General features: G+C 47.6%; 1 protein-coding gene across 1 annotated transcript in view; it reads right to left on the bottom strand.

Annotated features, from left to right (window-relative positions):
* Positions 1-24,007, bottom strand: part of ATP10B (ATPase phospholipid transporting 10B (putative)) — a 234,197-nt gene extending 210,190 nt beyond the window's left edge. The window contains exon 1 of the mRNA XM_036224184.1: positions 23,782-24,007. The gene's annotated coding sequence lies outside the window, so the exon portion shown is untranslated. The remainder of the gene's footprint in view (positions 1-23,781) is intronic.
* Positions 24,008-26,287: the final 2,280 nt, after the last annotated feature.

Raw genomic sequence — 26,287 nt, 5'->3', positions numbered from 1 at the left:
TCACCTGCTTGATGAAGCTGCAGCCAGGCTGTGCCCGGCAGGTATCACAACAGGTGTGCTGGTGCCCGTAAGCCACAGCTCCACGGGCTCCCAAGGTCAGTGGGGCTGCAGCAGGCTCGAGGGGCCCAGCTCCCTGGACCTGCCTCTTTCTGACTAGTGACATGGTCAACGTCTTCCTGGTGATATGAGGAGGACAGAACACCCATGGGGTAGCCTCACCTGGCAGCTGTTGTCATTAAAGGCTCGAAGGACTAAGTGCCTTGGACATCACTCCTGTGCTCTTCCCCAGAATCAGGAAACTTCCCACTGTTTTTTTTTTTTTTTTTAAACTATTCAGGGCTTAAGTTCAGAAGCTATAGTAAGTTCTACAAATGGTCATTAATGCCTTAAAGGTTCTGGATTGCCTGGCAGGCTTCCTGCTTCCTATCTGAACAAGCTATTTAATCTCTTTGAGCCTCATGTATTTACCTACAGGTTAGCAAGACCTACACAATAGAGCTAATGTGGGAAGTTGATGAGGTCGCCTATATGAAATGCTTATGACAACGCCTGGGACTCACTCGTTATTCAATACATAGTAGCTTTGCCCATTCTGGGTCTTCACAATCTATATGTGCAAGATGGGCAGACAGTCTGGACGAGGTAATCACGTTAGCTTCTCTCCCCATCCCCCTCCCTCCTCCTGCCCTCTCTCTCTCTCACTATATATATATGCATGTGTATATGTGTATATAAGTTAAAATATACATTGCAGCTAATGTGGGTGACACACACACACACATATTCTAGCTAATGTGATACCTTGTCAAGCCTGTCTGCCCATCTTGCAATATATATTTTTAGGCAAAACATATATTTTCCCAACATCAGCAAGAGTAGCAATGAGTAGGTTCTTGAATTGCATACGATAATGTATCTATAATCTTCTGAAGAGAGGTTGGCACATAGCAAGCACTCTGCAAATGACAGTTATTATGATCCTAAGAACTTGGGGGCTGTTGGCCGTTCTGGTGCCCACATCAGCCACGTACATATTTCCGTGGAGACTTAACACTTCCCTTAGGTCCCACACAAGCCAGTGTGGCTTCACCTGGCGCCTGACTGTAAAACGTGAGAAGCAAGGAATGACAGCTAGAAGGCAACTAGGAGGATATCGGGACAACTTCCTTCTATTCACAAATGGGGACATTGAGGCCCAGAGAGAGGAGGCGATTCCTTAAGGACATACAATGAACTAGTAAACAGATGAAATTCAAACACACTAGAAGAAAAATAACAAGTGATCGCATGCTAACTCTGCACTGGGCTTTATATCAAGTGCTTATGAAACCTATAAATTAGTTCCATTTTACAGACAAGTAAGCGGAAGCTTAGAGAGCCAGTTTGGTTCCAGAATCCGTTCTTGACTACCAGATAGATTATCCTGTGTACATGAATCTTGAGGAGTTATGGACAGAGAATTAACCCACTAGATATGTTCCAACATTGGCAAAGAGCCTTGTGGGAGGGCCTGGCTTTGCATTTAAGATTCAGATGGGTCTGGGGTCAATTCCAGCTCTGTCATTTAATAGCTCTGCTGTTGGCTTTGGGCAAGTCGCCAAGCTCCTTGTGTGGAGTCCTGAGGGATGAGGTGAGACCGTCTGTGTCCCACAGGGCTGCTGAGATAATTAGACATCTGCATAGCCTAGTGATTAAGACAGTACGTCTGACTTCCATCTCTACCACTTGAAGCTATGTTATTTGACGTATGTCATAACTTGCCGGGGTCTTCAATTTCCTCATTTGTAAAACAAGTACATGTACCTAGTACATGGAGGGGGTTTTGCAATGAGTAAAGATGATCATTCAAATAAAGCACTGGCACAGAGCCCGAAGCTCAATGAGCACTCCCTAAACATTAACTAGCATTCTTCTTATGTATTTAAAGCTCCAACTCCGGCATGTAGCACATTGTCGGCATTTCAGTAAAATTTGAATGTATTAAATGGATGATAAACTGAGCTCTTTTATAAAATATTAACAAGCATAAGTGTTTACACTCAGGCATCTTTCTTAAGCCTACTTGTTTTCACTGGAGCGAAAAAAAGTATCTGGGTGAGAGGTGAGGTGGGGAGAGGTTTAAAAAGAAATGGGGTAATTTTATTCACCCGAGGGCTTATAACTCTCCTGGGAGACTTACCTAGTCCTTCTCCCACTTCCTCTGCCCCTCCTTTTTACTGCTATTATGTCAGGGGTAGCTGTTGTCTGGAACTGTGTCAGTCTCCGGCTTTTAGATTTAGATTTAAGATTTTGAATACCGGAAGCTGAGAAAAGTAGGTTCCGAGGGAATTTAGCATGGATTGGGCACTATGGGAGGCACATTAACGTTTTAAAATATTCTCCTCCTACATGTCTTGTTAATGTGTGATCATAGAAGTGGGTTGTGCCAAGACCTTTCACTACACGGGGAGCTTCAAACCACACAGAGTCATCCAGAAGCAGCCTCTAGGAAAATGTCGATCAACCAGTTCACACTCCACATTCAATGCTACTCAGGTTCTCCCAGGCCAGGAAGGGGTTCTGCAGACCCCAAGGAGCAATTTTCATACCCATCATAAGCACCTTGCAAGGAAGAGCCAGTGGAAGGAGTTCTTCGGGTTCAGACTAGTTGGTATTTCTTCCCCCTCTCCCTCTTGTGACAGGACAGTGGTTTATGAACATTGACAGTAAACTATGGATATTTGCTAGACACTGCATGTGAGCAGAACCATACTTCCACGTTCAACTTCTTTGCTTAAATCTACCAAAGGGTATTGAAAAAAAGAAAAAGAAATAAAGAAAGAAAAGAAAAGAAACTAAAGGAACTTCCTAGGTTCTTTGCAGGTAGGATTAGCCATGTGCTACGATTTTGCCCAGTGGGATGGAACGAAGGTCTGGTGGTACCACACTCTCCTTGTTCCTCCTGCCAGACACAAAGTGGCCATATTGTGACATTGAGGTAAGCGGATGGGGCATCGTTGTACTAAAGAGGCAAAGAAGAAGGTTAGAAAGCGTTACTCCCTGAGGGCATCTCAGAGTCCATGCTCTGGCCACGGACTGCTTCCCTCCACACAGCTTGCTCTAGTTGTCGTGGGTGGGTCTATTTTTGTTTGTATACGTCATATTCCTGATATAGTGAATGGACATTTATTAATTGTGGCTACTCAGGCTCCATTCTTTCTCTTCAAGCAACAGCACCCAGACTTCCTTCCAAAGAACTATTTCCTCCCTGTGTGAAGCCTTGGGAGGAAGGGGACCAGCCCTTCGTTTGCCAAGGGGCAGGCACCAAGACGAATAGTTTCCTGTGCTTCTACTGTGGAGTCCCTGTTGAGTGTCTTACAGTCTGGTTCATTCTTTGGTCTTCACTTAGCTTCTAAAAGTTTCCCCAAGTCCTTCCAGTAAATCCCATAGTTTCCGAAGTTAGAGCCTGCTGCTGCTGCTGGCAGCCCCAGAACCCTCCCTGGTCCTTGCTAATGTACATAACATGATACTAAATAGCATCTACCTGCAAGGTAACATGCTAAGCTCTTTACATACAAAGCTCCCTAGAGTAGGAATAGGTCCATTTCAGAGTTGGAGAAACTGAGGCTCAAAGAAGGTAGGTGGTCTCGCCAATATTGTTTAGAAAGAAAGTGGCTGTGGCAGAGAGAGTTAGTATCCACCAAATATCCATGTGCTGCTCTATATTCCCAGAATCCCTTGCATTTGGGTTGGGCCCTTGTAACTAGTGCTGGCCAATGGAGTATGAGTGGCGGTGACGGGTGCCACTACCAGGCTGAGGCAGCTAAGAGCTGGCCTGTCTTCTCCATTTCTTGTCACCTGCCTCAGTGACCTTGGAGACATTAGAGGACGGCTTAGCTGCAGGTTGAAAAATGGTCTCCCAACCCAAATTGTACAATGATATGAGGGAAAAGCAAATTTTACCCATTAAACCAGAGTTCAAGGTCTACCTGTTGTGCATTTAGAGTTAATTATCCTGCCCAATGCATTGATGGAGTGAATTGAAAACATTCTGGTTCGCTTGTCTACCTTTTATCTTTTAACAAAATAATACAGAACTAAAGAGCATAGAAAGGATATCAATTAAAAAATGACCCTTTCTGAGCTCTCTGGTACTAGTGTGGGTCTTTTTGGTAGGTATTTCCTTCTGTTTTCTTGCCAAAGGTGTTCTCTCTAGTGCAAAAATGACAATCATCACAGAAGGTAATAACCACCTCTCCCCTTAACTGAGCGTCCACTCGATTAGGAAGTGGCCACTGGATTAGGAAGTGGGAGAGTATGGCTTCAAACCAGAGGAGATCTGATTTCACAGCCCAGACTCAGGCTCCTAATCTCAGTGTCCCCTAAACGAGGCTGCTCACCTGCTTCCGAAGGACTGGAATCGGCTGTTCTGCTCCCTCCCTCCCTTCTCCCACAGAGATCTCATCTCTGGGAGGACCCTGGGGCCAGCCAGGTTTGAGCATTACTTACTCTGTCCTCAGCAGGAAAGCAAGTGATCTGAAAGGCGGGGAGGCCAAGAGCAGAGAACGCCCCTGTTACCTCTCAGCTCTCAGCATGAGGAGATTCTGGTTATCATCACGCCAATGATTTTGCTAATTTTATTCCATTCATCCCCATCAAAGGCTCTGCCGAGAAGGGAACGGGCAGTACGGTTCGATGCTTATTATTTTCTTATTCTTTCGGCAAAATTCTGATCAAAACCCGACCTTCTGTCAGGCCTCATGGGCTCCAAGTTCTGACTCCAACTTATTATATCACACCCACCACCCTCTGCTTTAGGAAAACTGATCTACATTTAATACTAATCACATAGCTATGTGCCTGTTACTATGCAAGACTCTGGGGACTGAATGGTGGACGTAATAAAAACACATATTTCACGTGCTCACCTCAAATGCTATGGTGACAGGGGTGTCTGACACAGACACAATCGCCATACAGTGTGATGAGGGCTCGGATGGGGCATGCAGAAGAGGCTCTGGGGGACCCTAGCAGAGGCACTGCAGCCAAAACTATCAGGAAGGCTTCCTCGGTATTATAAAGAGCCAATTTATGTGGCTAAGAACTCAGAAAACTGAGGGAAGAAGTTGAGTAGGATAAGATGCAGAAAATATTGGCCGTTTCTTTTGAATTCCTGGTTCCCAAACAAGACATGCAGCTGCTCGAGAATTCTCTGCCCGGATTCTCTGGCAAGGGAAGATTCGGCCACGTTATTACCCTTTTATAGTTGGGGCTTTTATCAACATTCTGGAAGAAGAACTCTAACTTATTTAACAGTAAAAGTATCTGCCATCCCAGACTCTTCAACTTGGTAGACATTAAAACATGCTTATCGTGAGGACAAAGCAGATTTGCTACCAGGTGTCCCTCAAATCTTTTCTGCCTCTGGCTGCCTAAAGTGCCTCTTTCCTCACACGACAGCTAAATCAGGTAGGGGCGGGGATCACCACCTCCTCGCCGTCATCTCTTCTTCTATCTCTGCACTGTACCCAGCCTGTGGCCACACTGCTGTTAGGCCCCCAGCCTGGAAGGCCACCACCAGTGTCTTCTTGATTTACCCTAATGCGGCCGGGATCGAGCCTCTCCCCCTCCCTCCGTCCTCTGGCACAAAGCCTTCTGGTTGCTTCAACTGGCAGCCTTGTTTCCTCCACCGTTTCCTCCCGAGAACATACATCCTGGCATTTCGGAAATATAAAATCCTGAAGAACATTCTAATTATGAATTGTCCTTGCGAGTGTTAAGCTCTTTAAGACAGAAACTGTCTCACTATACTTCCTGGAGACTTCATAATGCTTGGTACGAAGAAGGATACTTAGAAGATCATGCCCAAGTATTAACTGGTTGGGCACGTGTAGTACAATTCAAGGCATTCTTTAGTTTTGGACCAGCTTATTATGTATGGAGCAAAAAAAAGAGATTAATTTAGAACACAAATGTCCCTTGATTCTAATAGATGTTGTGGGGGGAAAAAGAGAAATGTTATGGTGCCAGACACTTGATAGGTACTTTTGCCTACTTTTGTATGCAAAATAATTTTCATACATAACTTCTCCCAGTTAAACATGACAATCCTCTGAGGTATGTAGCATTATTTCAATAGATGCAGAAAATAACATGACATTGGAGATGACTCGGATTCAACTGCGAGGGCAGAGCCTTGGTCTCACCACACACCACACTGACTACCCCACTGGGCTTGCCGGGGGCTGGTCCCAGACGCACGAGTCACAGGCCCAGGTCAGAGTCCCACGAGGCATCAGGGAGCCTGCTGGAGGGAAGCGAGTGGCTGTAGCCGACCCGTCTCGCAATCAGTGTCCCGAGTCCAGGGGCAGGGTCCTGCTGCATGCAGTGTGTGACTGTCCCGTTCCCGATTGAACAGTGACAGACATGCTGGTTCGCGGTCACCCCCTGCTCCCCGAGGTCTAGTTTCCATCTTGACTATTTCAATATTTTAATAACTCGCTAACTTACATGGCTTAGAATCACTTCTATTTTTGCTTTTGTCTATAAAAACAGCTAAGTGATAAGAATTTACTCATCTCCAGGAAGAAAATAATATATTAGAAAAACAAGAAAAATCACAGAGAGTGCAGAGCGGCGTCGGCTTCTATCTCGAAGGCCTTAGCTAACCAACAAAAGCTGCTGTCTGCTCGGTTAAGCAGAACAGCTGTCAGAAGGTGAAGAGATCTCATTTCCAAAACCACGGAATGTTTCGACGACCTCAAAGAAGTCACTTCACCTTTGGGCTTTAGTTCCTGAATTTGTTAAAAGCGGGGACTGGATAAATTAAAATGTAAGCTCATAGCCTGGAAGGCCACATGCGATCTGGCCTTCACTCACTTCTCTCTTTTCTGGCCCTCTTTCCTCCTTGTCCACTGTTAGGGGCGCCACAACCTAAACGGGCCCTTAAGGGTTAAGGATAAAACATGCTGGGCTTGGGCTTCACAAGAACAGAAGACAAATAGCAGCTCAGCAGCCCGTGACACCAACATGTTTGTACAGAGAACTCTGAGAACTTCCTTTGTTTTACACCACCTGTGCTTGACCGATCAGTACATGACCAGTACCCCCTTTCCTCTTCTTTCCTTCCACTGCCCCTTGTCCCCATAGCACCAGCTGAAGACCAATTATATTGTGACAAGTCCCTTTTGCTTGCCCCCCTTTGTTTTTGCTGTATAAATATAGCTGCTTTGCAAAATAAAATTTGAGGCTTGATCAGAATACTGTCTTGCCTCCACTCTTTTCTCTCGTCCGTGTTACCCCTCTTTTCTTTAGGTTGGGTTCTCCTCGGTTCTCCCACCAAATAACCGGTCCCGCGGGCGGGACAGTCCACTGTGCTCCAGCCACACTCTCCCTCCACTGACCCCTGACAGGCTCCTACCAGTGCCTTTGTGTTCGCTCTTCTGTCTGAAAAGCTTCTGCATTCTCTTCCCTTCAAGATGAGACCGGTTCCTTTTTGACACTCACGTTTTAGCTCAGACAGGCTTTCCTTGACTCTCCTAGCTGGAGCTGTCCATTACCTTGTTTTATTCATAGTATGCATCACTTTCTAAAATCTCCCTGATTTACCTGTGCACATTCTCAATCTTTTCTTAAGAGAAGGAGAGCTCCTATTCTGAGCACAAAGTCCGGTAGATAGTACACGCTCAGGAAACATCGAGTAGCCAACTGACTAACAATAACAACGATAATGGTGATGAGTGCTTGTGTAAGTCTCTACATTTCTCAAAATACTCTACCAAGTTTAGTTTCATCCAAGCCTTGCTATCCTGTAAATTAAGCAAGAATTACTGTATTCTGCTACCAGGATTTTTTTTTTTTTTTTTTTTTGTGGCAAGACAATTAATTCAATAATTTTGGTGACTGTTAAAGAGGAAGGGAGGAAACACTACATTGAATGTGTCTGTAGTTTGTAAGGCTGAATCTGCTTAAGAAATGTTGATGACACAGTATGTGATTTAGAATCAAGGAAATATCATAACTATTTTTAAAAATGGGCAAGAAACTTCTCCAGCCTCCTGAGGCTGGCCAGTGGTAGAGGCTGGCTTTCAGACTGCTTCCTTCTGATGTATTTTGCATTCCAGGTTTAACATCCATGGCTAGCATTATCTCTATTACCCATCTTTTCAAGGCTCAGAGGACAAGGAAGATATAGCTCAAGACTAACTCTTCTGACGCATCTTGAAAACTTTTACAACTCTACAGACATTCTCTCTGATCCCTAACTCCACACACCCAAGATTTAAGACAATGGATGAGAGCTAAAAAGGAAACATTTGAGCTTCAATTGATCTATTAGGAATTGGTGAGAGAAAGAATGATTTGAATTAATTGAAATGAACTACAAGAAAGATTGAGGCTTCCCTTCACCAAATGTAACCAGGGTGCTTAAGTACAGAGCTGGTTGGAAGTAGGAGGCTGGACTAGATGCTCTCAAGGTCATTTCTAAACTTAGCACATGGTTTGGGGTGGCCAGAGGAGTGCACATTCTCAGATACACTGAAACTTTACCCTGAACACGTGAGAGTCTGATGCGCTGATGACCTAAGAAGTTGGTTAAGTGGCTAAGCCTTAAAAAGCAAACTGTGGAAGAGATTCTTCCTTCAGTAGGACTTAAGACAAATGTGTTTCTCTTTAAGAGGTCAGAAAGGGTTATACCATTAGGGACAAAATACATCTGGATGGACCATCTGACCCAACCTGGTTTCTTTAGACACAAAATATATAATATTATTTCCACTTAACCCATGAGGCCACTGTGACCTGCCTGTCAAATATGAGGCACAGAGATCTCAGCCTAGTGTCTGGAAAATGGTGTGAACATATTCTCGTTAGCATCGTGGTTATTAACCCTTTCTAGTCGACAAACACTTGAATGAACATCACACGATGCGGAAAGACCTGAGCAGAAACCCAAGGGAAAGCAACCACTGCGGAGGAGGAGCTTGTGTCCCAGAGGGGAGCGCAATCACCCCCTCTGGTGCTGAAAGGGACTTGGCATGTACCAGTGAGGGACGGGATCAGGCATGGCAGAGCCCCTGTCGTTGGCATGACAATCACATGACAGCTCTCATGGGGGAGATCTCGATAAAAAAAACGAATGCAAGGACCCAGGTAAAAATAATAAAGAATAAGTTACCCACGGAAAGACGGGATTTTGTGGCATGAGGCTGAGCCTCTATAATTTCTTTGAAAGATTCAAGATAATTTTAAATAATTGTGTTTTCCCTATCTGTTGAGACCCTGAGAATTCCAGGTGGGACAGTTCAGGGAGTCGATCTAAGCTGGTGAGCCACACTTCCCTGTGCTCTCTGTGACCCTAGAGAGCAGAGTGTGGGTTACCAGGTGGGTTCCCCTACTTCTTTGAGATATGAGCCTTAAGAACAGGGCAGTACTTCGGGTGAGGGAAAATGGCTATTGAGGCCACTGGCTTATTGCGGGCAAGAGGACAAGGCGGCTCGTGACCCAACTCCAAGGCAACAAACAAACAATGTTCCTCACACTACAGCTGATCTGCAATTGTAACAGAATTCTCTATTTGGTTGAAACGTTTAGTTCCACTAGAGGAGACAACAATGATCCCTTCTGCTGGGTTTCCAGGGAGACGGGCAGATCTATTCCTCACCTCTTCGGAGCCGGCATCAAGATGGGGATTAGGAGTTCCTAGTCCCAGCCCCAGCTTCTTGCTCTGTGCAGCAGGACTCTTAACCACCCCACGAAACTCACTGGGGACTTTCCGCGCTCTGGCGCCCTCCTAAGGTGGACGGAGAAGATGAGGCAGCAGAAGGATTCCCTTCTGGCCCCTTTTAATTTCTCCCCACCCTCAGAACTCTGTTGGCACATGGAGGAAGAGCTGGCAGCAGAGGCGCCTGCCTGCCCTGGGACTGCATCTTCATGAACCCAGCTTTGGGAAAATGAGAGCCGCACACACCTAGTGTTTGTATGCGCAAGCTGGCCTCTCTCAGCTTGTTATCCCAGCCCATTTATTCTCTCCTTCGCTTCGATCTACTTAGACCAAATCTCCCATCCTAATTTGGTAGTGCAACTCATTTCTTTTATTTCTCCTTAGCTAAAGGCTCACAAGAAGACAGTGCTAGCAAAAGCCGAAAAAAATGTAAAGAACCTGTATGTTCTGCTTCTTTTATGTATTCTTTATGCTCTTCCACCTTTTATGGGGCTGGAAGCCTCGCGCTGATAGTAATGAGTTATTCAGGGCACACAGTGTTACTGGGCCTGGGTGTAATGTAAATGGAATTAGTTGCTATGGAAATACCCAGTCCAATCTCTTAGCAAATTGCAGTTTTTGAAACAAGGTCCCTTTGGAAGGTGCTTAAAAAATGTATACCTTGTTTGAGAGATTTGCAGCAATTCAAGAGACATATTAGGGTCCTAATATAAATATAGATTGGTTCTGCTCTATTTGTCATAAAATTTAATTAGAAATCATTTATTGAAACCTGTTAATTGCCTGACTGTTCGTTGTTTGACAGGTTAGGTCGAATCACCAAAATATTGCTCCAAAAACACCAGCCACGTGCTACTTAGACATCTGTGTATGTATATGTATTTATTTACGAAAAAAATCAGTAGGCTTTTGTGTTTTGCTTCGTTAGGTAAACAACACAAAAAACATTAAACTAAGCTTTTTCCCCCATGTTCAGAACTGTGCTAGACCCAATGGCAAAGAGGCTATAAAACACCACCCTACTCTCCAGACTCCTTCACAAACCAAACCGGGGAGTTAAGATTTATCAGCATGAACCAACTAGATGAAAAATGCAAGGCTCTGTGCAGCCGCAGTTACATGCGGCTCAGCTACTAATGACACAGCTTTTCGGGGACAGAAGTTACCAACACAGGGTGGAGGAAGTGGACTTTCTGCAATTTCTATAAAATGTGGGAAGTTGCCCAGAGCTCCCTTCAGGACTTTTAGGACTATGGGGAAATTCCTTTCAGGGTTTGGACCTCGGAAACAGCCAGCCTCTCTTCTGAGAAGCTGCGTGATGGCCGTGATCCTGGCGGTCTGGTTGGAGGTGCTTTGTAACGCCCAGAAGAGGGTTCTTTTGAGGCTGGGGCCCCAGCACAAACTGGAGACCAGCCTGGAAGTCCGGTGTGGGGTTCTGTAAAGCTCACGGTGCCTGACAGAAGGAAGGAAGCGTCCTAAGTTCAGAACCAAGAGGCCTGGACTTTTATACCAGCTCCACAAATAACTCCCTTTCGAAATGAGTCACTAAACCTTTTTCAAATCACATTTTTATGCCTTAAATTTTTTTTTTTCTTTTAACTATAATGAACTAATATTCAGGAGTGGGAGGAAAGCTGGTTTGGAGCTTGTGCCCCAGAGAGAACCACCCCCCTGGATATCCAGTCAAGAAGACATCACAAAAAGACAGCATGAGGCACCCATCCTTCCCTGCTTTGGCCCTGTGTGTGTGTAGGGGAGTCTTCACTTCCCAGAAGAGCCCTTCTGTTACCATAGAAACAAGGGAGGGGTGGTCAGAGGGGCGGTCACCCACTGTGCTCTTTCTACTCAGGAACTTGACAATACTCCTGAAGTACAGGAAATTCCTCATCTCCAGACAAGCAACCTGCAGTGAGGGATTCCCAGAAGCTGCAGTCACAGAGCACATAGCGGGGCGGGCAGGGCCGTGGTGCTCCCCGTCTGCGTTGGGGAGGCATGCGCATGCCCGGAGCAGAACGCCAGCCTGGGAACCGGGGATCCTGTGCTCTAGGCCCTGCTCTGCTGCTGCTACAGGACACGGCCTTGGGCAAAGGCCTTAACTGTTTCCGGCCTCAGTCTCCACTGAAGACATTGAACCTGTTGCTCTCTGAATTGAATACACAAGACATTCTGGTATCCAGTTTCCCGAGGAAAGGGTCCAGAGCTTTAACAGGTTTACAGAAGGAGTCATGGTTCCCCTAAGCGTTAGGAACCACTGTTTAATAACACCAAGCAATAAAATCGTGACTGTCAACACACACACACACACACACACACACACACACACACACACACACACTTTATGTTCGGCGTTATTCTTAGCATCTTACCTATTTAACTTATTTAATCCTCATAACAACTCTGTTAGGTGGGCACTTCTTTACACCCATTTTAGAGATAAGGAAATGGAAGCACAGAGAGGTTAAGTGACTTTGCCAAGGACACACAGTGGGTGGCAGGAGCCAGATTCAAACCCAGGCAGTCTGGCTCCAGAGTCCATTCTCTTTTACCACTGTGCTCTTGCCGCTTCCTCATAGACAGGTGAGGCAGGACTGTGCATCCCAGGATTCCAGCTGAAGGTTCGAAGGGCTGGTACGGTTCAGAGGTCATCCGGTTCCCTGGCTTCCAAACCCTTGCATATTCTACTGGACCCTGTTTTCTTATGACCTACGATGCCATGTGTCCTGTAAGGTACGCTGGCACATAAAAGAGGTGGACACTTCTCTGAGAACAGAGTGCACGCCATGGCCATGAGTGTACCTGTGAGTGTGTGTGCGTGCACACGTGTGTGAGAGGTAGGGGTGAGTGTGTGAGAGGAGTGTCTCTAAGGCCTGCCCTCTGCCCTCCAATGAGACTCCATATCATCTCTTCCAAACCCTCTATCTCCAGAGAACGTAATGAGGAAATCACACTGTCCTGCCCTTTTGCTTTATGGTGGGTAAGATGAGGCAGAGGGCAAGCAGCTGGGTGTGGGGCCCAAGTTCCAGACCCCAGAGCACTTTTCTCTTTCTGCCTAATCTTCTTGCTGTAACCACGGCCACTGCCCAAACCCATGGCCATGGGGCTGTTACCTGTCAAGGACAAACACACATATGCATCTTCCAAGCCTCTCCCTGGGCTGCCTGGATGTTTGAATACTTCTCACTTACTAGCTGGCTGAGAAGTCACCAACAGGCTTTTTAGGGCAGGACAAATGGAAAAAAAAATGCTTCATCAGGAATATCAGTGACAGGAAAACGATCAGCAAATAGAGGTGGGGGTGAGGAATCACTTAGAATATGCTTGTATTCATCGACGCAAATCACGCCACTTGCCCGCTTGAGTGGGGTGGCAGGGGCAGGGGGAAGAGAGCAGCCCTGCCAGCCCCCAGGACCTGGTGAGGCTCACTCTTCTGGACAGAGTGTGTCTGGGGATGTCAGACCTACTTACAAGCCGCAACTCTGCTGTCCTCCCCGCCACCTGCCTTCCCTTCTGGGTTTGCTGTCATGTCCCTTTGCTGTCTCAGCAGTTGGCAGCTGGATCCGGCTGAGTGTTCCAAACTTCAAGGCTTCCAGAGAGCTCTGGCCTGATTTACACAGGGAGGGGAGCACTGTGGGGCAGGGTGGGGACCAGCAGCCACAAAGCTTCCCAGCACTGAGTGATGGGGTGGAGCTTCTATGCCTAGCGATTGAGGAGCACCCTCCGGGGGGCACCAACGTGAGGAGGGAGCTGGGCCCTCTCATCTGCCTACTTGCTCTTCACACTCGGGGTTCTAACAAGGGCTGCGGACGACCCGCTGCTCATTCCAGGCAGCGCCTACGGCATGCCAGGCACTTTGCCAGGTGCTGGGAGAAAATGGATGCCAAGCCAGTCCTCAGGAAGCTGCCAGTATACGGGAGGAGGCCAAGTTAAGTCGGATAAAATCACAGTTTATAACTGGAATGGCTAATAAGCTTCAGAAAGGAAACATGAGAAGTTAAAATACAGAGCTGGGAGTTTGAGGCTAGGGAGTGGGGCAGGGAAGACTTCTGCGTGGCGGGGATCTAACCGCTCTAGGTCTGACGAGTAAGTAAAATGATAGGAGAAGAGCTGGGAACAGCATCCAGATGGAGGGAAGAGCGAGCGCAAAAGCACCGAGGCTACGAGGCGCACTTTTTAGTTTCCCGTGAAATGTGTCCATGATACATTCCCACACGCATGCACAAGCACGCGCAAATCCTGTTTGCTCATTACGTAATGTTATCATGCACTCTTTGCATTTTCTCATCGCTTTCTCAAAGTATGGCAGAGGCAGACACGATCACGGAACGGAGTTAAGCAAAACGAGAGGCCGAATGTGGAACACAACGGGGACACGAGGAAGGGCCTTGATAGCCTAGAAGGTTGGCCAGTTAAGGGCAATCTAATGGAGGAGACAGCCCTTGTCTAAGAGTAAGATTTCCTACACAAAGAAAGTGAGGAATAAGATGATTGGGAAGAGGGTATAGCTAAGCAAAAGCTGAAATGCAGCCAACAGCCTATTACTTATAAAGGTAACAAGCAGCATTTGGGTGTTACTGGGAGATACGTCACAAAGCAGGGGGTGGCCGAGTAGGCAGAAACCCCTTGTATGACATCCTTCCATGTGTTTATTTCTAGGAACGTTCATTGAGAATCTGCTACAAACTAGGCCCTGGGGCTAGGAAGCTGTGTAAAATCGGACTTGGTCTGTGGCCTGGGAATCAGAATGTGCACAAAGCAAGGCCTCGACCCAGTGAGGAAGACAACACAATAATCAGACACACGGAAGCTGGGGCGATGAGCAGGAGGGATAGCTAGAAGGCAGACTTTGAGACCCTAGCAGGCTTGTTGGTCTTCATTCTCAAAGTAGTAAGAAGCTCTCAAGGTTTTTAGTTAGGGCTTTAAACGTGTTCAGATTTGCATTTGGAAAAGATGAGGGGAGGACATGTATTCTCTGACTAGGATGCCTGACCGCTCTCCAACTGATATCTGTCAAGGCAACAGAAGGCAACCGTGAAATCGACTCTACAGCATCATGAATCCACGCAGAAATCCTAGCGGCTTCCATGCGCTCTCTGGGCGCTTGGCGTCATCTCAGGTTGCTAGCAAAGACTCGTTCCTGACCGCGTCTAAGGACAACTGCAATGTCGTGGCAACAGTTGTATTAATATCAGAGTTAGAAATGAGCTGATGGAAAGCTGTTCGTCCATGTAATGAGGTCTCGGTTGTACTTTAGAAATGTGTCAGAGTGGATCTGGTAAGAGACAGCAGACTTTTCCTGTTTGTCAAGAGATGGGGAGTTGGAACTCGAGTTCTGTGGCTTCAACTGCAACGTGAGAAATATCATCTGTATGCGACATGCTCAAGGCAAAAAAGCAAATGTGAGAGGAGCAGTGACAATGAGAGGCGCCTGGGACAAGATGTGGGTGAGCGGGGAAGGGGGAATGGACATAAATATCATAACTATCATCTAATATGGGACACTTAACAATGGATCAAGCAGAATCTATACCATCTCATTTAAATATGACAGCTCTATGGGGCAGGCATTAACCCCGTTTGACACGCTGCTCAGAGAGGTGAATTCAAATCCATCTTCCTAACTCTAGGTTCTAATTTTACGATGACCTGACGTTATGCTCCATCCCTGGATAAAAAAGCCCTGAATTGATACCTGTTTTGGTACAGAATTGTGTAGTCCGTTTCGTATAGAGGGGGAATCTGCTCAAAGCTAGTAAAGAGTTTCTACCAAACTCCGGTGATCTCAGTATTATACATTTCTGTGTGATACTCATGAGATCTGAGACAGTCATCCTGGCAGCGCTCCCAAGTGTGAGATATGCAATAATTTTTATGAGGCACATGGAGCCCATACTGAATAAAACAGAATCACATAGTAATCAAATTGGTCCTATTCCAACCCCTTTCATTTCCCCAGTCACATTAAGTTAGTGATGCTTGGCACCAACTGCCCCCTGGAATCAGCCGAGGGGCTCGGGCCCCACCTCAGAGAGTCCGATTTAATTAGTCCTGTGCAGTGCTTCCCACACTTTAATGTCTTGCAAATCGCTTGGCGATTTGGGTCAAGTGCAAAGTTGAATTTTATGAGTCTGGGTGGGGCCTGAGAGGCTGCGATTCCAGCCAGGTGAGGCTGTGCTGCTGGCAGGGGTGGTGCGGGGACCTCACTTGGAGCAGCTAGAGTCTCGGATGCAGCCAAGGTTGAGAGCCATTGCTTGAGGAGGACAGTTTCCATTTCCATTTGGTGCTTATACTAATCTTTTTTTTTTTTTTTTTTTTTAGGATTAAAAAATGTCTTATCAGTTATAATGAATCATAGATGCACAGGGAACACAAATCAAAGCAAACGATGGCCCTCCCTCCCCCTGTTTCCAACTGCCGGAAGCCCTTCTCCTCTACGCGATCGAACCCTGTCTTCCACAGGGACCCTTGCGCATACAAGCATAGCCGTGTGTGTGTATATACAGCCTTCAAAAACCCACGGATGACAGCGTTTTTATCACGCTGTTCCGCACTTTACTTTTTTCACTTCACAATGTATCGTGGGGACTGTTTCCTAACCATACGTAAGGAGCATCATTTTTCTATGATGGTAAATATACATATATAAAATTTACTATTTTAACCAATTTTTTGTCAATGCCATCAAGCATACGCACGCTGCTGTGTAACCCTTGTCGTCGCCCGTCTCCAGGACGTCCCATCCTGGAACTGCATGCCCCCGAAATGGTGCCAGCTCATGCTTAACTATCCTTCTCAGTGAAGCCCAAGCGGGTCTCAGGGCCAGAGCTCTCCGCAGACAGCGGTGTCTGGCTAGTTCACTAACAGTGCTCTGTGATCACTGCATTTAATTTTACGGTTATTCTCCGTGATAAGAAATACTCATTTTCCTCTTAAAGTAGTTCCCTTTCTAAACAAATCTAATTTCCACTGAAATAACTCTGTCTGCTAAGTAGTTCTGGCAAAGCCCCTGGCTTTGCTGTAAAATGTGAAATTTGCGCATCAGGAAGGACTACAGCACAGGACCCTCCACCCGTCCTCCTCCTGAGCTCCCGGCTCCCTTTTACCTCACACACTAGGTAGTGAAAATGGCCTTTGCTCAGGGCCTCATGACATACCCAGAGGCAGCCTCTTCTAAGGGCTGAGGTTGTTTTCTCTAAGTCAGCCCACACAGCAGCCCTTCTCTGTCGTCCTTAGCAGAATGGTAAGCAAGACTGAAGGTCCAAGTCCCTCATGGGATTTTGTGTCCCCTGATAGAGACAAGGAACCCAATCCCCGGCACTTTTCAAAGTGATGTCAAAGACTGCCTTTCTAGAAAATGATAGCTCCCCTGTGATGGGGATGTGGCTTGGGAAAAGTCAGAAGAGCCAGTGTCCCTCATGAGAGGTCACATAACAGATCTTGGCTGAAGGCAAGAAGTAAATGTGCCGGCAGCCCACTGTGAAAGAGCTTGGCACCGGGAGCCCACAGACCGGCACGGAGGCCTGGGCTCACCACTGACCAGCCCAGGGACCTGCAGCAAGTCATTCTGCCCTTCCAAGTATCAGGGCTTTTAATACGCAACATGCTGGGGTAAAGATCTGGTGAGGATTAGTCGAATACATGGAGTATTCAGCACTGTGCCTTGTACACTGTTAGGACTCAGTAAATGGAAGTCTTATACTTCTGGGCTCTTCAATGGAAGGGAATTAAAGAACGAAGGAGGAGGATAGGGGCAAAAAGTGGGGCCCAGGGCACTCAGATGATCAATGCCCAGCCGAGCTGCCACCTGTGACTGAAAGAATGTGTGACAGGCCTTCCACTGTGAGCTGTGGCAGGGGAAATGGCATCATTATACGGGAGGGAAATGATGAACTCTACACTAAAACAGAGTCCAGACTAGCTTAAATCATAGCCAGGCAAAGACATCCTCTACTGAGAAGTTGATAAAAGAAAATGTGTCACCAAATGTAAGAATTCCAATGACCCAACACTTTCCCCTCTGGGAAATAGATAGTTCTATCTTCAGAGGTAAACGCAAGCGTTTGTTTGGAAGATCTCTCCATTGCTAGGAATAAAGAATGTACACTGATCGGTGTCTTCCTGTCGCGGGGAGAGCGGACTGAGCAGACGGGATAATGAGCGACGGCCGGGGCACTGGCCGCTGCTGCTCTGGTCGTTGACCGCAAGGCTGGCAAAAGATGAGGCGTAGTGCAGTCAGACGGGCCCCGAAAAACGTCCTCTGCACGAGTGGCAAAAGCAGACTGTGTGCAAGAGAAAGACTGTGCGTGATTTTGTGGTAGAAAAGGAAGAATTTAACGTTAAACCATCGACTAGTGCATTATGGTGGTCTGGAGAAGGGGTTTTGACATTGAAAGAACTGGGTTCAAATCCCGCCTTGACCACTTATTTAACCAAGTGCTTAACCTTACCAACCTTAGTCTCATCTGTAGAGTGATGATCATAGTACTAAAGTCATTAGGTTGGTGGGAGATTTAAGAGAAATGCTGTGCAGATAGGTCGGCGCAGTGCCCAGGACACTGCAGAACGTTACTGGTAAATGTTTGCCGAGCTGAACAAAAAGAAAACAATGTTACGCTACTGTGGGGGGGTGGGGAACCTCCTTGTGCAGAATCGCATAGGCATTACAGGGTGTGGCATTCAAGATTTACGCAGATTTCTCTGACTCTTTTCTACGTTCCTTCCTGAGAACAGCCCAGCTGCATGAGCACCACCTGCGAGGGACAGCCTTGATACACAGCCACGATTCAGACCACCATTTTCTCTGCTCTTATAAATGACACAATTCACAGGCCAGCCCTCAGGCTAAGATGCCAATTACGGAATTACCTCACAGCATTAAAAACGTGCGCTTTATCACCTGTGATCAAATCAGGTTGGCCTTAAACTAGGCTGAAAGGAAAACAAGGGGGAAAACATGGAGAAATGCTAAAGGGTTACTGCCGAAGAGGGTAAGGAATGGACTGAGGGAGACAGAAGCTCCACCGTCACGCTTACCTACTGTGACATTCCTGCACCGAGTGGTTATGACGCGTGGGGGAGGGTGGGGAGGTGGAGCCAAGCTGAGTAGTTGAGGAGCTCAACTGTGTCCAGATCAGATGAGGCCAAAGAAAAACAAACAAGCTCACCACCCAGGCCAGGGCGGGAAGGGCCAGGGAAACTGTAGGAAGCAGGTTTGTCCACATCGCCCATGGGGTAGCCCAGCAGGACGGGTTTTTCCACAGCTAATCAGTAATGTGTAATCAAACCATCTCGGAGAGGGTGATTCAGGCAGGAGGAGCTTGGGGCAGTGACCATGTATTTAGTCGCACAGGTTTGGGGTTCATGTCCTGGTGGGGCCACTTTCAGGTGAGTGCCACTGCCAACTTTGTGAGCTCCCAAATGTCATCTTCCTCCTCCCTAAAATAGGAAAGATAATACTGGAACCTGCTTGAGAGTGTTATTGTGTTAGGATTACATGAACTAATTATATAGACTCACGCATAGCAAGTACTCAATAAATGGAAGCTGTTAACTATTAATTACTGTCATCATTTGAAAAGCACCTCAGAGCCATACACACTCAGTGCAGGCAGCAGCAGCATGACAGCTTTTCAGGGGTCAGGGTGCCCTTACGTAGCATGCTAGGATCCTAGCAGATGTAAGTCTTCACCCGGACGGAGAATGAGCCCATAAATTAACTCCAACATCTAATGCTCAGGCTAAAAGAGCACACGAGCTGGCATCTGTCTTTGACCAGCTCAGGACAGACCTCTGGATAATTTCTCCTGGTCATTCATCCGAACACTGATGCTAACTCAAGAGACTTGAGACAGATTTAAGCCAACACAGGACGATGTTATCAGAGCTTAAACCCAATCGGTCAGGTCGGCACTCTGTCTTGGGGAGCGATCGCACCACTGACTGCTTTTAACCAGCACACTTAGCCCTCAAGGGCAGTGTGGCTGCCCGCTCACAGAGGGAATCCTGGACAGACGAGGAGGTTCTGGCTGGCCCGGTGATATCTGAGACACATACATCATTTTCAATAAGACACTTCACTCAGCCTGACGATGAGAGGAGGCCAACAAGTACCTCTAGATACATGCGTGACGAGAAAGTATACTCAGTCTTTGAGTAAACTGTCAAACTGAATTCCCAAAGAAATCTGTGTTTCCTTGAGAGTTTGAGGAAATACGACATGGAAAAGAAGAGAAGGCTCCCAACCGACAGCTGGAAGTTCAAATCCCGATTCTAACCACGCGACCTGACTCTTCCTCGGCTGCTACGTTAACAGGATGGGAGTGACAGGACCTTGGTTATAGAAGGGCTGAGGGAAACGTATCACCAGCAGCAAATGTTTGCGAGAACATCACATACCCAGCATCGTTTCGGCCCTTTATATGTATTCACTTATACAATGCTCGCAAAACACGAGGAGAAAAGTTCAGCAATAGCCCCACTTACAGATGAGAAATCTGAAACGGAGAGGTTGAGAAACTTGTCCAAGGTCACAGAGCTAGCGAATGACAAAGCCCGCCACCATATACTACGAGCCCATGCCCTTCCCTTCTGTGAAGAACTGCCTCTTACACATAATGAGAAAATACGCTTCCATTAGGGCCAAGTATGTAGTTAATAAATGTTGACTGTCATTATTATATCATTAGTCCCCAGCACAGCATATAGTATGTGTAAATTCTCCTAAAGATATTAGGAATTTAAAAGTTTGGATATCCAACGTATGTTCTGAGTTGAGGCTGATGATTTTCAAACTCTCTTTTGGCAAAATGCATAATTTTGCTTCCTTTATGAAAACATTTGTCATTTTCTTAAAAGACTACTTGGAGAAAAGGAGTAAATCATCAGTGTGCATTAAAACTGGGTTCTCTTACTCACTACCTGAAGGCCTTGTACCTTTTAAGTCTCATAGTCCCTATTTCCGAAAACAGAGTCAGTATGAACATTAAATAAGATTGCCCAAGAATCCTCTTAGCAGTTATTAAGTTCTCAATAAAAGCCCACAGGCAGTATTATCCCCACTATGGCCCATGGGGTCGGACAAGGATTACCAAGAAGCATGGCCAGGATTCAAGCCCACGTCTCCAGACACTCAATGTAATTCTCCTTCCACAATACGACTTTGCTTATGAGCCCTTTCCTTCCCAGAAAATCAGCAGCACTCTGACTTGGCTCCCGATTCAAAAACATATTTTCTTTCGAAAAAGGTATTAAAAAAAAAAATCTAGAGTAACACAAAAGAATAGAATAAGGAGTGCCTTAAAAAAAAAAAGAAAAAGAATCATAGAACAACCTGAGGATCAGATATAAAAATCAGATATCTCTGAAATCAAATAGGGCCTGGGCTGATGCCAGGAAGTCTCAACACACATTATAATGAAGAACACATAAGCACAAGAAGGGACTCATAAAACCACCAGCATGTGAAATACTGCCAACTGCTGTGTGCTTGCCAAGGAAGAAGCATCAGTAGGCTGGATCCTAATGCTCCTCACTGCAAAGTGAATAGGCTGGGTGTTAATTACAGTATCTCAGCCGATTCCTGAGGTAGCCGACTAGGAAAAGGAACACTGCCGAGAAGTCTCTTCCTCTGATAGACTTCTTTTGGAGCTGTGGATTTTCTGCAGGTGAAATTCTCCAAAATAAACACACCTCCCTGTGTAGTCTGTTCCTCATTGTTTGCAGGGCCTGCTGCTCGTAAGCCAGAGATGGATTATGCTGGTTTCTACATCCCTGTCACACCAAACACAGGCATGTCTTGGCGATACTGTGGGTTCGGTTCCAGACCACCACGACCTAGCGAGTGCCGCAAAACACAGCGAGTCGTCATCTTTCTGTTGGTGGAGTCTTGCCTTCAAGTCGTAAAACATGCAATATCTGTGAAGCGCAACAGAGCTGAACGCATAAAACGACGAATGCCTGCACTTTGCAAAGCGCTAGCATCACATGCGTACCTCACCGGCTACAGAGGACAGCTGTTACTCCATTTTACAGAGGGCAAACGCGAGAAGTGGAGGCACAAAGGGACTTGCCCGCAGTTGCAGAGAGTGGTAGAGCCCTTAGAAACATTTGGGCCCCCCGATCCCGAATATGGGCCTTCTCTTATCCTATACATGAATGACACCCCCAAATCATGAAAGATATGTGAGCAGGCTTGACGGCAAGGCAAGGCCGGGAGGGTGTACTCCCAGCTTTCTGAAATCGTACTGGTGTGGTTAAGATCAATAGCGCGTTCGGTGAGTCCGGAGACCACGCTGGGGTGAGTCACAGGCCGTGCTGCTTATCAGACCGGTTGGCAGAGACGGCCTTATATCTTGCTACTTCTCAGGGAACTAAATCTACTTGATGCCATTTAGCCTTTCCCTTGTGCTACCCGAAGAATGAAATCATTTGCCCTTTAGCACCTGAAAACCCAGGTGCTCTTTGCTTCAGTTTCTGGAATGTTTGCCTTCCCAAAGGAGACTGAGCGGAGGCGTTAGTCAAGGGTTGGTGGCCTGGTGCTCATGATCTCTTCTGATTCCTCTCATCATTAGTTTACTCAACAAATATTAACTGAGCCCCTGTTACTGGGGAATCTGCTACTCCCTGGGGACCCAGGAATATCCAGCAGGCAGAAGACATGGAAGGGCCCTACCTTCATGGAACTTACAAACAAGAAGACAGTTTCATTATGAAAATAAGCAACGCCGGGAGGGAGTGCAGTGGGGGTGGCCGTGGGGAGGGGGATTCCACTTTAGTTCCCGTGCTCTAGCAAGCCCTCTTGAATAGGGAACATCTGAGCTGCAACCTGATTAAAGACAGGGAGCTAAAGACAGGGAAAGTCCAGGAGAATGTGTTCCAAGCAGACAGATGGAGGACCAGGTTCCCAGGGCAGGGTCCGAGGAGGAGCAGAGGCAGCCAGTGTTGCTGGCTCAGCATGAACTGAGGGACCGGGCATTAGGTGAGGCCGGGGAGTGGGCAAGGGCTGGAGTCACGCGAGGCCTGGTAAACTGTTTTCCTTCTAAGTGGCCACAGCGGCCTGGTCGTGACCAGCTCTCAAATGCATCTCCTTTCCCCTTCCATTGCCGACTCTGGGGTTTTAAGGACCAGAGCCAATGCTCAGCTGATGGTCTCTGCATTCTTAATGGGACAGACCATGTGGATCACACGTGGCTGACAGTGGGCTCTTAACAGTTTCCAGATGCACAAAAAGGGGCCACTGAGGCCTGAGAAGTAGAGACCAAGGTCTAAATTAGTGCCTGAACGTGGCAACCGAAGACGGAGGCGTCAGCTCTGTTTCGCTGTTCCTCATCACCTCTGTACACTCTGAATCTGGTCATATTTAACCGAGAAGACCCTCAGTAAATATGACCTTGCAAGGTAAGAGAATGGACTGACATCGGCCAACCCTGGCTTGGGCCAGCTACCCTCCCTGAGCCTCGGCATCCTCATCAGTAAATAATTGTACGCAATACTCACACCTGCCTCACAGGCTTGGCAGCAAGATGTACAGTGCTTTAGCTTCATGCTTTGCAAACCACAAGCTGTCAAAAAGCTCTCACCATTACTATTCTTATTGGTTACCACCATCAAAAACCCAACTCTGTCTCTCTTCCTCACACATTCATATTTCTTTCAAAATCCAGCATTATGTTTTTGTAAGGTTCTGGGAAGAGGCCCTGAAATAGTGAAGGTAATGACCAATGCCTATATATTATGGGCTTTCCATACAGTAATTTATTCCAAGGTATAGGCAGCAGATGCAGAGGCTGACTGATCACCAGCACATGGAAGAAGCCAAGACCACCATCTACAGCTGCCTTCACTACGCAGTCAGCCGCACACACAGGGCCCTCCGGCGTGAGCAAAGAGCTCCCCAAATAGAAGATTGAGGTTCCCGTAGCTGCTGATGGCTGGTGGCGGACACAGCTGCAGCCCCCGGGACCCAGGGTCCTGAGGATGGGGCATGGGGCAGCCTTGGAGTCCCTGTGAAGTAGCCCCCCTGCCCCAGGCCAGCTGAGGAGAAAGGACCACTCTCCAGTCCCAGCATCAGGCAAGGTGCTTACCTCCTCCTCGGTGCAGGCTCCACAGCTCTCACAGGGGGAGTCAACTCTCCTCGGGCGTTTTCATTATGGTGGGGCCCCTACGGATGGAGGCTGGGTTGCCACCGCCTCCAGTTACCCCATCAAAGGGGAGTGACAACCAGGGAGAGCTTCCTTCTCATCCCTGGCCTGAGCAGGCAGCCCCAACTCCTTTTAGAAGGCCAGCCTTCAATGTCACACACCTGTACGCAATTCCTCCACCCCATTTCCTCCTCTCCTGGCCTGTTGCAGAAACCTGCTTAGCCCTGCCCTGCCCTGCCCAAGGCCTTTGAGCTCCTCCTCCAAGTCCTGCATCTCCACCCTCCCCCTCCTCCTCCCTTCCAGGCTCCCCAGCAGGGCTGGCCTAACCAGCCCAGGTACCAAAGGTAGCCCCAGAGAGGCAGCCTGTGCTGTTAGCTGGTGGGTAGTGGCCCTCGTCTCCATCGTCTGGCTCTGCCGGTCTCCCCTACCCCCAATTTATTTTGAAACAGAGGCCCTGGGTTAAAGCCAGAACTTGGGACCTTGGCCCAGATGTGGGAAAATGGAGAGTATCCATTGGCTGGTGATTAATTTAAAAACTGGAGGCATTTGAAGGCCAAGTGTCAGGAAATGGGGACTCTGCCTAGCTGCTTCACAGGGTGACTTCAGTGCAGGCCAAGGAGCTACATGTCTATTCCAGAGACTTGGCTGTATTGTACCCGTCCTTCTGGGGCCCTCAGCTTTTCTTATGGCAGAAGCAGCAGCTGTCGTTATCCTCAGGAGGAGAGTGAGGGAGAAAACTTGGGAGGCAGGTTGAAATCTGCCCACCAGGCCGAAAGGAGACTCTACTTCCTCCTCTGTGAGGGGCTGAGATATTGGCCAGGACAGTTTAGCCACGGGCCCCATGCCTGTTATTAAAAAGCACCTAGCCATCCCGAGTAATGGCTGTTCCGTGGAACTCACAGGTGATCGTAAGGAGTTAAATTATCCTTGAAAACAGGCAATCACTCAGGTTCTGAATTGCAGCACTTGGGAGTTATTTCCTGACCCTGGCCAGGTGGTATTCAATCTCTCCAGATCAGAGATTTCCAGATTTTAGGATTCATAGGAATTACCTGGCATATAAAAAATGGCCCCACGTGATGCTGATGTGAGTGGTCCGGCACCTGCACTTAAGGAGAACTTCCCTACAGGAGGTCGCCAGTCTCTACTCCCAGCCCAGCATTTCCTGGTGCCTCTAAAACTCAGCTGAGGACCAGCCCTTCTCCATTGTTTCCAGTTCACTTCTCCCTTGACCCCGGCAGTCTCCAGCTGACTCCAGCATCCTTCTCCTCCCTTTAACGCCCAAATGAGCTTTGTCAGAGGACAGGGGTTAGCCTCACAGATGTTCCCGCTGTAAGGGGCCTTAGAAATGACGTCACTGAACCCTTTCTAACCACACGAGGACACGGAACCCCAGTCCCACCTTTCTCCTCCTACCTGAGGCCCAGACCTCACACTCTTGCCACCCCTACACCCTCTGTCCCGAAGTGAACTCCTCCCACGCCAGCCCCTCCCCAGGCTTACCCTCCCTCTTGGTACCACTACGTCTGGAGAAGATGCTGGGAGCATGGGCCCCGCCATCAGTTCCTCTCCCTGCCCCATGGCGGAGGCCATCTGTGTTCCTTATTTCCTGAGTCTAGTTTGGTTTAGAATGAGATTCTCAAGTGCCACCTACTCCCCCAAATGGAGTTATCATCCAGGCAAATGGATCTCACAGACTGTCTATACTAGCGATTTAATCACAAGACAAGACCTATTGGATCTATTTGACTCAAAACACATTCCCTGAGCACCTCGTACGGGCAGGGTCTTTTGCTAGGCACAGGAAGGTAGGTGAAAAGGACCAGCAGGTGTTGGTGACGGCATGACTATTACCGGCATTGTTTTACCAGTGGATCAGGCCTCGGGTTGGAACCGAATGATGAGAGCGGCGGTGATGTGGGAGAATGCGTGCTTTGTCTGCCCAAGGGGAACTGCTTTCTGGCCACCTACCGGCAGCTCGGGTGACCCCATGTGACCCCACAGGGAAACCAGATGCCTCGCCAGGGCAGTTCCACATCACTTACCCGGGACTCACACCCTTCAGGTGCAGTGCGTGGCGGCACAGGCCAGGGGTCACAGACACGGACTTTGGCACCAGGCCATCTGGATTCCAGCCCTGTCTCCACCAGCTCATGGCTGTGTGGTCTCGGGCAAAGGACTGACGTTCCCTCTGGGATAACAATGGTGCATCACGGGGCTGCCACCAGGCTATGACACCAGCACTAATACGCAGGGAGGGCTTTCAACGGTGAAGGTGTTGAAGTGTTATTATTTAGGAGATCCTGAACATTGTTACCACGCATTTATTTGCTCTATACCAGTCTCAGGTTTTCTCACCTAAACACTAATAATGTCTTCCAAATATTTGCTCCATTGGATGTTTGCTTGACAACGCCACGTTCAAGGGTTTGTTAGTTTCTCCATGCTT

Source organism: Rousettus aegyptiacus, unplaced genomic scaffold (assembly GCF_014176215.1).
Source record: "Rousettus aegyptiacus isolate mRouAeg1 unplaced genomic scaffold, mRouAeg1.p scaffold_m13_p_7, whole genome shotgun sequence".
Taxonomy (NCBI): Eukaryota; Metazoa; Chordata; class Mammalia; order Chiroptera; family Pteropodidae; genus Rousettus; species Rousettus aegyptiacus.
The sequence above is the reverse complement of the archived record's forward strand: the minus strand, read 5'-3'. Positions and strand labels throughout refer to the sequence as shown.